A 10,542-nucleotide genomic window follows, 5' to 3' on the forward strand; every position below is an offset into this window, starting at 1 on the left:
TTTTCTGATATCAATAATCTACTTGTATGTCTTATTTTTTATTTTGCCAGAACTTCTGTTGAGGCGGTTAAACTCTTAACCTAATGGAACAAAATACCAGGTACCTTTATTTATGAATCGTGGACAGATGTGAGCAGTGTTATTCCCCACCAACATGGGACTCAAGATTCATCACCTTCAGTTCCCATTAATCATCATGCGAGATGTTACAGAAATCGACATTGAACGCAACAGCTACCAAAATCATAATTGCCTCATCCCTAAGTGTTTCTTTCTTGATGAGACCTACAGAACATGCTGAACGAATGAATGTTATTGACTCAATACACTTTTTTCCCCATTGACAGGCACTGAACATGATGCCTGATGGTGGTTTCTGGCTTGCAACTTGCTATTCTCAGTTTGGACATTATGGTTCCTATTTCTGCGACCGGGCTTGGACAACATCAGATGATGTCAGAGAAGCTGTTTCACCCAGCGTCCCCACCACAGTTCATGCCTACACAGGAGGACCAAGAATCAGTGCTCTGCCAGACGAATTGCTACTGCTCATCTTCTCACACATGACCTTGTCTGAGAACATCAACATTGTGCAGAGGGTGTGCACTCGATGGAAAACTCTTGCACAAGATGCTAAGTTATGGCGTCACATGAAGTACGTCATCAGGTAAGGAGTTAAAATTGTCTTGTTATAACTTTCAGTAAATAATTCTAATTATAGTTGTTATAACGTGATGTACCATTTCTGATTTTGGACAGTAAATAATTCTAATTATAGCTGTTATACGTGATGTAACATTTTTAATGTTGTAAAGGATACAGTGAGGCTGATAGTGCCAACCTCTCTAAATCCTTTGTAATGGAATACGTACGTGATCACAATAACATCCTTTGATTCTGAGGCTTTACAAGCCATTCCATGCAGACTGTTTGAGCTTCCACCTTATCTCAAATTTTGTTGAAATTTAGTATGTAGACTCCAAAACTCACTAAATGTAATTCCACAAGTTTTTAGCCGACTACACGCAGTATTTTCAGGTTTTTATCTCATTTGAGTGAGGACAGTCAAAGTGTTATGTGCAAGTTTCTGAATTTTTTGTCTGTTTGACAAGAGATAGTATACTAATTCAGAGTAGTTTGTCTGTGAAACTTGCTGTATCAACACATTGCTAAGTGTAGCAACAAACTTAAAAATCCCAGAATTTGAGGTTGAACAGTCTGGTTATCACATTCACTCAAGTTTGAGGAAAAATTAGTCTTATATTTTCCGGAGTTTGTCCATTAATTTTTTTCTGGAACAATAACCTTTTTTAGAGGCCTCCTGTTGTAAGAATGCAAAGGAGAGCTGGTGGCCTGCACCCACACCATGAGCAGGTCAGTCGCCAGGAGAGTACAACATGTGCACAAGTGTACTGGAAGATCTCCCTATGTTTGCAGCTGTCCTGCACACCATGGGACCACAGCTTTAGTCCTCTGTTTTGAAACAGGCATACAATTTTAATTTAGTGGTCGCAAACAAAAAGTACAAAGCAAAGAACTGATGCTATTTATTATACATCTGTAAGAGTGGAGTTAAGAGCAGTCAGAGTACTTACAGAAAGGAAAGGAACACTTTTTTCTACATTGCTCAACATTTTGTAAGCCTTTTTGTTAATATCTCAATGTTTGGAGTGAAACTACTGCTAATTAGAAGGATTGCTCCAGTCAGATAAACATAAGGCAGGCTGCTTCTGTTATACTGTTATATTCATTATTTAAAAAAAGCTTTCACTCATGTTTTTTAGTTCTGAACATATGCAGAGTCAGTAGTTGTTATAAATGACAGTGGGATCTGCTCACAGGCCGTATTCTTGTATCTGATTTCCAAATTTTCTGCAATGCAAAACCTCTTCCTCACCATTTGATTACAGTGGAAGTTGGTGAGCTCAACAGAATTCCAGGAGGTGCTTTTTCTATACACACTGTAGAAGGAGTTGCAACAATGTTAATCAAATTCAAACTAAGATGGTCACAAAACATGTAGTCAAAGTTTGCTCTCTGAGCCTTTAGTGACATTCATCAAAATATTTGTTCAGTGTATCCATTTCCAGGTGTTCACCACTTTGGAAAGTGCACATACAACTTGCAGAAAATTGTTCCTCCTGTTGAAACTTGCAGTGCCAGAGACTTTGGTAATTCGTTTGTCAAGAAAATTTGTGTTGAGGTATTCAGATGCTTTGTTGGTTGGTAGAAATGTAAGAACTAATACCAAGTTAGTCACCAAACTCATTTACTGGTTTCTTTGTCTGTGCACATCAAAAAAATGTTCAAAAACTCCTACATTGTCAGAGTACTTCACAAAAATAAGGCATATCACCATATTCACAGATGATTTCTTCAAAAAAGATGTGAACTGTGATTGCACAAGAATGTGTGATCTGAGTATGTTAATTGTCTTTACAACTACATCAATGTGGCCATTCATTTTTGCAGGTTTAGCCAGTGTATTAACCCTGTGTAGAACCCATTGTATTGCTGCTATTTCCTGCTTGATGCCAACTTCTTTCAAGTTTTGTATCACTGGAGCAATAACACCAGATTTGCAGCAACCATTGCAGGCATTACACCCACTGTGATAAATAAAAAAAAAAATTCTGATAAAGGCCACACTAGTCATTTGAGTTATCAAGACAATAAAATATTTTGTCAGTCCATAGTTGTGCATTCAGACCAAACTGAGGGGTTCCTCATTCATGAACTTGGTATCAACACCTTTCACTAGCTCTGTAAGTTAACATCATTCCATCAGTGCATTCATCCAAGGCCAAATAGAATAAAAGAAACATTGTTCATGTTTCCATTTCTTCAACACATCTGCAATCATTGATAGCTCACTCTCATTGCAGTAGCATTGTACAGTACAAGATTTTCTTCCTGTAAGTATGTGGCAGTGAGGCGGTGAAATAGAAGGCAAAACCAACATAACACATAATCAATAATACTAAGTGTAGCCATGTATGGAAGTGAAACATGGACGATAACTAGTTTGGACAAGAAGAGAATAGAAGCTTTCGAAATGTGGTGCTACAGAAGAATGCTGAAGATAAGGTGGGTAGATCACGTAACTAATGAGGAGGTATTGAATAGGATTGGGGAGAAGAGAAGTTTGTGGCACAACTTGACTAGAAGAAGGTATCGGTTGGTAGGACATGTTTTGAGGCATCAAGGGATCACAAATTTAGCATTGGAGGGCAGCGTGGAGGGTAAAAATCGTAGAGGGAGACCAAGAGATGAATACACTAAGCAGATTCAGAAGGATGTAGGTTGCAGTAGGTACTGGGAGATGAAGAAGCTTGCACAGGATAGAGTAGCATGGAGAGCTGCATCAAACCAGTCTCAGGACTGAAGACCACAACAACAACAATTTTTTTAAAAAAAATTGACACGTGGAACTGGAAAATGGAAATCAGCATGTGGCATTGTTGTCCGGGATGCCTCAACCGGGGAAGTTTGGCCGCCAAGTGCAAGTCTTCTTTCAGTTGATGCCATATTGGGTGACTCCCATGCTGGTGATGAGGATGAAATAACAACACAACACCCAGTCCACAAGTGGAGAAAATCTCCAACCTGCCAGGGAATTGAACCTCGGCCTGCTTGCATGGGAGGCAAGCATGTTACCACACAGCTAAGCAGGTGGACATGTAACTGGATTAATGCTTACAAATAATTTCAGATTAGTTTTATACCTTTGTGGTAATAGATGATGATACATCTGTGTCAAATGAACCATTAGATATCATTCGTACCCTAATGATGTTTCTTGGTAATTGCAAAACTAATTTCATTATGAGAGTTTTCAAGACTATTATGATACTTGGTGACTATGGACCAAAATTTTTTTATTGTGTTATGTCTTGAAAATCTGTTTCTTTATATTTTCACCCTGTCTTTGAAAATGTTAATTATCCTATGAAATCAGTTCTGTTTCCTATACCAGTTATACTTATTTTTGGCGATACACAAATTACTAAATGTCAGTTACAGAAATTTTATTTGAAGTTTCCTAATCATGTTGGCTTTATCAAATGTGTTTGTGATTTAAATAATATTTTCTACATAAAGGTTATTGCAGTCTGACTGTACTGTCATCTACGAAACTCTTTGCACTATTTAACTGTAATATTTTTGGTAGCTTTGTAACTTTTGGAAAGTGAATTGGAGGAAAGTATTTGTGAAGGGTTTATGGAGAACAGATGTGGGGAGTCAAGTCTGGGACTTGGCTCCATAGTAACTATCAAAAATGTATTGAAAATTTGGTGTAGTGTCAACAGTTGTTCGTCACTTATCAGACATTTTCTGTCATACATAAATTGTCTGTAGTGATTAAAAAGTGGTGTTGTAAAGTGTAATCATGATTAGTGCTGTTCTGTATTGTAATTATAGTGCTGTGTGTTGTTGCGGGGATGTTTTCTCAACCAAGCACTTCTCAAAACATAGTGGAAATGAAACATAAATACATTACACTTGTGATACAACAAAAGCATGACATCAGTAATTGGCTTGAGAAAGGAGAGAATAGAAATAACTTGCTCATGCTGAGCAATAAGGGACAATCTGAAAATATTAAAGACAACTACCCAGCCAAGATCACATTGTGTATTACATTATGAAGACTAGTGTACCTGTCATTAATAATAATTATTATTATTACATGAACCTCACTAAAGGTTAATACATGTGGCCAATTTGCACTATAAATGTACTCTATATCTTTATTAGCTGGACATTGCTGTAAGATGCTTTGGCATGTGAATGTCAAAACCAGTATATACAAAATGACCAAAGTTAAAACCAGCATTTACAAAATGTTTTGTTAAGTGCAACCGCCTCATATTACAGATCACACAACATATCATTGATAAGAGTGCTGGTAAAATGCGTGCAGTGGTAGTTACTAGAGAACATGTTGACATTTAGTGCCACCAGAGGTCACTTGTGTATTCGTGTCATTGTCAAATAAAATTGTAAATATGTAACTTCAATAAAAAATTTGGTACCTGGTACATAATTATAAAATTATTTTTGTAGCTGGTGAAAGCTAAAATATTTTCTAAAATAATAAATCACATACATAGCGGTATAGATGTAGAACATTAAGTGAAAAAGACAATATATAATTAAGAATACAGCCTAAGTCGTCTTCCAAAATTCTACTTTTCTACCGCACTACAAGAAAATAATTTCACAGTAATATTTATTGACAGCACAAGGTCTGTTCAACAAATTCCAGAACATTCGTAATTTCACGCCAGTGGTGTGTTGGTGCAAAATGTGGTTGGCATCCCTGCACACACGTTTAATGAGTAACTGCCAGAAGTTTCATTGTTGTATGTCTGTTAGTTATTGTTCAGTGCCGTACTGAGTAGAACGTTGTCACACTGTTGGCAAATTTTGAGGTGGCAGAGTTACAGGAGCAATGCATCCGCATTAAATTTTCTGTGAAACTCAAGGAAACCTTCAGAGACACACCAAATGATGCAGGAAGCCTACAGTGGTAAGTGCTTAAGCCATACTGTTAAAATTGTTCACATGGTTTAAAAAAGACTGGCTGGAAGTTAAAGATAATTCCCATTTAGGATTCCCTTCAATGTCGACCAATGATGCTCATGTCAGGAATGTCAACGAAATTGTATATGCCAGTCGAAGATTGTCGGAGAGATTGCTGAAGAATCCAATATTTCAGTTGGATTGTGTCATGAAATTGTGACACAGCATCTTTGAATGCATTGTGTTGCCGCCAAGTTCGTCGCATGGCTCATGAGCGAACTGCAGAAAGACCTTTGTCTCACAATCTGTGAAGAGCTTTTGGATCACTAAGTGAGAACAGGATGTTGCTCAAGAGAATCATAACTGATGATGATGATATGTAGGTCTACAGTCATGATGCTGAGACCAAGGTTCAGTCTTCATAATGGGCTGGGAAAGGTTCTCAAAGACCAAAAAAAGCTCGTCAGGTCAGGTCAAATGTCAAAGCCTTGCTGATAGTTTTCTTTAACTTTGAAGGATTAGCTCATCATGAATTATCTCATCATGAACTGTCAATTGATGGTACTGTCAGAGCGCGTTGTGATGCCTGCGAGAAAATGTGAGAAGGAAACGCCCTAAAATGTGATGAGGCAATTCATGGCTCTTGCATCTCAGTAACACATCCACACATTTCACTTTTAGTGCATGGACTTTTGCACAAAAAAGATGAATTACTGTGCTGCCTCATCCTCCGTTCTCTTCAGACCTGCCCCTGCAGACTTTTTATTCCAAAGTGGAAAACTCCATTGAAAGGATAAAAGATTTGCAACAGTAGATCAGATAAAAGAACATTCACGGACGGCGCATCGCTCAGTCCAGCAAGATTGCTTCTGGAAGTGGAAATGGCATTAGGAGTGCTGTATCAATTATGGAGGAGAGTATATTTAAGGTGACCATGAAGAATAAGTAAAAAGTAACTCCACAGTATAGGGCCTCTTCTGAAGCCTATGATGTAGGTGATGAAGAGGCAGTCCTGCATCAAGCAGTTTTAATATCAATGTCCCCAGCGCACAACTGCAGTAGCAAACACATCCCAGGGGGGTCATCTGCGCAAGATCTGCTAGATACACCACAGGGTATGTAGCTCAGGTCTACATATCATTTTGAACTCTCAGCAACCATTTTAATGCTTTCCCTTTGTGATAGATGTTGGGAGTCCAAAATGATACATAGACCTCAGGCTATGTATCATGTGGTGTATCTAGCAGGTCTTGTGTGCAGGTGATCTGTGATGTTTGCCTGTGCAGGTGTGTGTAGATGCTAAAGGGGCTAAGTGCAGGATTACTTCTTTATCACCTAATGGTAAGCTACATAGAGGGCTCTATATTCTGCAGTCTCGTTGTGTATTACTTTTCCACTGTAAAAGCATATTGTCAGTAAATGTTACTGTGCGATTATGGCATCTGAGGACACAAAGATAGTATTTTGAAATACAACTTAGTTTGCAGTCTTAATGACATGTTATCTTTTCTGACTTAATGTCTTACCTTCGTATCGTAATGTATTCCTTCCGTTTTTAGAAAGTCTTTTAGCATTTACCTGCTACCAAAATAGTTTTATAATTGTATACCAGGTATCAGATTTTTATTAACATATTACGTATTTATATCCACATTTGACAATGACGTGCATACACGAGCAACCTCTAGTGGCACTAAATGTCAACATATTTGCTAGTAACTTTCACTGCGTGGCAGTTTACCAGCACCTTTGCTTCATTGAGGTGCTGTGTGAGCTGTAAAAAGGGGACAGATGCACTTGGCAAAACATTTTGTAAATACTGGTTTTAACTTTGAACATAATGTATACACTGGTTTTAACACTGACATGCCAATGCAACTTATGTCAACTGTTGAGTCAATTAAGATATGGAGTACATTTATAGCTCAAATTGGTCACACGTATTAGCCTGTAGTGAGGTATATGTTGCAATTCTTCAGTCTATGAGTTGTATTAATGATAAGTGAGTGAGTTTTCTTGATGTAATACATTTCACTTTTTGTGTAAACTCTTCACAGATCAGATGATAACTCTGTTTACCGAAACAGATCATCGTAAATAAAAATATGATCTTGGCTGAGATGTCTTCCTTCAATAGAAATAAGACAGGGAAAGAGTTAAAAGTTGGTTCTTGAACAGTCTGCGGTATTAAAAAAAAAAAAAAAAAATCAACTTCAAAAGATTGCCTCAACACTGTCATGGTCCTGAAAGTACTTCATTAGCAGGTTTGCATGGTTCAGCCTCTGTTCCAAAATTGAATAGCAAATATTTTTATGGTTTTTGCTTCAGACAGAAATATCATCAAAAACTAATTCCTGTATCGGGCATGGGAAAGCCACATACATACATAAAAATAGTAGGCACAGAAAAAGTGCAGGGTACAGAGAAAAGCACTGGTACTGTGAAAAAAGCACTGATTTCACAAGGCACTGACATTGCGATTCATGAAAACACCAATGACTGTGCTGATGTCCATTTCATTGCCTGAGGACGCCGGTTCAATCCCACGTCTGGCCATCCTGATTTAGGTTTTCCGTGATTTCCCTAAATCGCTCCAGGCAAATGCCGGGATGGTTCCTTTGAAAGGGCATGGCCGACTTCCTTCCCTGTCCTTCCCTAAACCGATGACCTCACAGTTTGGTCTCTTCCCCCAAAACAACCCAGCCCATTGCCTGATGATAATGGCTGCTGCAGCATGTCGCAGGCATTCACCAGCAAGTAGGGCCAGAAGTGACAAGGGGCGAGTTGTGTTATTGTCCTGTCTCGTGAGAGGCTGTAGGGCAGGACTGGGGTGGCATCTCCATAGCGCATCCTCATCGAGGTCAGTGGTCAGTGCTGGAGGTGTCAGTGACGACAGTCACACAGAACCCAGCCGTGGAAGTGGTGGTGGTGGGTGCACCATCAATGGCAGTTGAGGATTGGGGGTGGAGCTAGGAATCCCAGACAGAAATCTACTAGGCAGCGACCTCCCACTTGCAGCACGAACTGGACCATCTATGACACAGGAACAGGCATCGAGAGTGGTGGAGGAGGCGATGGGCACACCAGAACATGCCTCGTCGAAGTGACCAGACGTCCACCTGCCAAGAGTGTGGACAGTACAAAAGCACCAGTCCTGGTGATGCTTGATGACAGCAGGAACCCAGTTTGGTCGGTGACCGAAACCATGAGTCCAGAGAGGTGCGCCCGGCTGGAACTATCGCGGAGCCACTGACTCCAGTGGACACCGCTTGGGATGCGGCAGGTGGAGGGGGTCAGTGGATGGCACTCACATAGCAGCTCCACTGGCCTCTAGTCCCCCACAGAAGTGAAATGGTACAAACTCAAAAAAAACTGTCTAAAGTGGCTTCAGGGGACCTGCCAGATACATACTTTCGCACCTGAGTTTTAGACGTCTGAACCATGCGTTCAGCCTCACCATTGGATGGAGGATGAAATGGGGGCGCTTTGAGATGGTGAACATCACTAGCCTGACCAAAAGATCTAAGTTCTCGAGAAAGAAACGGGTGTGTTATTGGTAACCATGGTATATGGAAGTCCGTCAATTAAAAATATCTTAGACAGGTCCAAAATAGTGGCTGGTGCGGACGTGGACGAACAACGTGCCATCTAAGGAGGCTTAGAATAGTTGTCTGCTACAATGAGCCAATAGTGATTTAGGAAAGCCCCAGCAAACTCGACATGTAGACACTTCCAAGAGCATTGCAGTGTTGTCCAGGGGGATAAAAGACATCCATGTAGCTGCCAATTGCTGAACACAATGAGTGCATGTGGTGATAAGCCATGTAATGTTCCCCATCCACAGTACCTTACGGTGTAAGGAAGTGTGAATCACAACTTGGTGACCAGGGACCAATGTTTCTAAGAAAAGAACCCCCTCAAACACAGAAAAAGTGCTGGAGGGAGAAGTAATTATGCCATGGATCAGAGGCATGGCCTGGGGGGTCTTTTTGGCCAACTGTGCAGTGCAAAATAGAGGACCTGACTATGTATTCAATCCGTGGTGATGGTCAGTGCTATCATGGCAACTAGTGGTTGGAAAACCAACCAGTGCCTTCTGGTTCTCAGTACCTAAATAGAAACAAAGCAACTCGTCCTGATCGAATGCTGGATCTGGCCTGATCGGAAGGTGAGATAAGGCATCGGCACTGGTGTGTTGCACTGTTGGCTCGTAATGGGTAACATGAGAGGGAGAGCCCACCACAGCAAACAATGCACTGTCTTGTCTGGCATAGAACCCAGAGGGCTAAGAAGACCAACCAATAGCATGTGGTCAGTGATGAAATAGAACTTATAACCATACAAGGAGACATGACATTTCTTGAAGGCAAACACAATTGCTTAAGCCTCTTTTTTCAGTCTGGTAAAACTGCTGCGGAATGGGAGTTAGTCTTATAATTGTTCTTTCAGACCCATGTGCATATTCGTGCACCAACACCACATCAAGTCTGCTGAAATGCATCTGTAGCCAATGCAACATGCTGACCTGGCTGAAAAGTTGCCTGACTTGGGGTGATTGGATCTTAGGTTTAAGCAAAGCAAACACTCGGTCACAAGTTAGGGACCAGAAAAAAGGCACATTTATACACAAAAGTGTTTGCAGGGGCTGAGCAACAGTTGATGCAACAGGTAAAAGACTTACAGTAGTAGGCACCTTTACCTAGAAACATCTGCATTTCTTTAACAGATGTAAGCCATGGCAAAGCCGCAGTTGCATCAACATGGTGATGCAACAGCTCAGCACCTGTGTGGGAAACCACAGAACTTAGGTACTCAATTGTTGGCTGAAAACGTTGAGACTTGGCAAGATTGCGCTTGAGATCTGCAGACTGCAAAATAGAAAACAAGAGGTTTCTGAGGTGGACGTCGGTGGAAGAACCCAAAACAATATCATCGAGGTAATTGATGTAGCCAGGCATACAGGCTGTCAGCTGTTGTAAAACTCGCTGAAAAATTGTGGGTGAGCAAGTGATGCCA

This window comes from Schistocerca piceifrons, chromosome 7, assembly GCF_021461385.2.
Source record: "Schistocerca piceifrons isolate TAMUIC-IGC-003096 chromosome 7, iqSchPice1.1, whole genome shotgun sequence".
In the NCBI taxonomy this organism is placed as follows: Eukaryota; Metazoa; Arthropoda; class Insecta; order Orthoptera; family Acrididae; genus Schistocerca; species Schistocerca piceifrons.